A 1,260-nucleotide genomic window follows, 5' to 3' on the forward strand; every position below is an offset into this window, starting at 1 on the left:
AAGAAATAGTGCACTATTTGTCAATGCCAAATAATATCAAAGAGCAAAACGAAATTAGATTTGGAAAAACGATTTCTTCAGACCAATTTACCAATAATTAGTGTAATAGTTGATGATCTTGACCTTGCACATTTGTGAAGTTACAGTAAATTTTATTTTCCATTAAAAAAAAGATTCAGTCATAGAAAATATGTGCACTTGGAATAGATTCCTTTTATCAAAATATATTTTAATGAACTAAGAGAAGCCAAGGAAGACAAACCTCTACGCTTCAAGTCACCTCCCCCTAGGAGAAGCGGACAGGGCAGGCGTCTGTCAAGGCCAGAGATGACAGCTCTGGGCCTGATCACCAACCTCAGAGCAATTAGGAGCTGAGCTGAGAGCGACTTCCCACATTGAACGGCCTCCTGAGAGCAGTTGATTATGGGAGATTTCCACAAAAGTAACGGTTCAGAAACAGCACCACAACCTGGTTCAACAGCTCAGGAAACTCATATTTCTTGTATTGCTCAAGAGGCATCATCTTTATCAGAGGGTGAGGAGTCAAGGTCTCATCTGACAGCATAGGCTCCTCACAGAAAGCCCATAGAGGACCCTAGCATGGCACCCATCTTATAGAAAATTTTTGCAAAACCTGTCTTCTGAAGACACATGGGCAGAAAAGGAGACAGAGAAAACCCTGGAGTTTCTGCTGTCTCTTCTACGTCTGTTCCAACTCCCATCTATCAGACTGGCAGGGGACAGTACATTGCCTTTGCTCCAAATGGAGCCATACCTTTGGCCAGTCCAGGCACAGGTGGAATACAGGGGCTTCAGACGTCAATCGCGACAAATTCAGGCAGTACTTAGCAAGGTACGACACTTCTCCAATATGTGCAGACCTCTGATGGACAGCAAATACTTGTACCCAGCAACCAGGTGGTTGTACAGACCGTATCAGGAGATATGCAGACATTTCAGATCCATACCACACCTTTAGCTTCTCCAGTGCCACATACTGTGGTGATGACATCCCCTGTAACTGTTACATCTCAGACAGCTGAGACAGATGACCCCCAATTGAAAAAGAAATAAGGTTGATGAAAAACAGAGAAGCTGCTCGAGAACATTGCAGAAAGAAGAAAGAATATGTGAAATGCCTGGAAAATCAAGTTGCAGTCCTGGAAAATAAAAAAAAAAAAAAACTCTAACAGAGGAGTTAAAAACCTGGAAGGATTTTTATTCCAGTAAAAGTGTTTGATTCTTAAGTTTAAAAATTTT

The 1,260-nt window shown here is 41.7% G+C and overlaps 1 pseudogene; it reads left to right on the forward strand.

Moving 5' to 3' along the window:
* Positions 1-423: 423 nt before the first annotated feature.
* LOC103582967 lies at positions 424-1,240 on the forward strand (annotated as a pseudogene).
* Positions 1,241-1,260: the final 20 nt, after the last annotated feature.

The sequence above is a fragment of the Galeopterus variegatus genome, unplaced genomic scaffold, assembly GCF_000696425.1.
Source record: "Galeopterus variegatus unplaced genomic scaffold, G_variegatus-3.0.2 Scaffold18746, whole genome shotgun sequence".
Classification (NCBI taxonomy): Eukaryota; Metazoa; Chordata; class Mammalia; order Dermoptera; family Cynocephalidae; genus Galeopterus; species Galeopterus variegatus.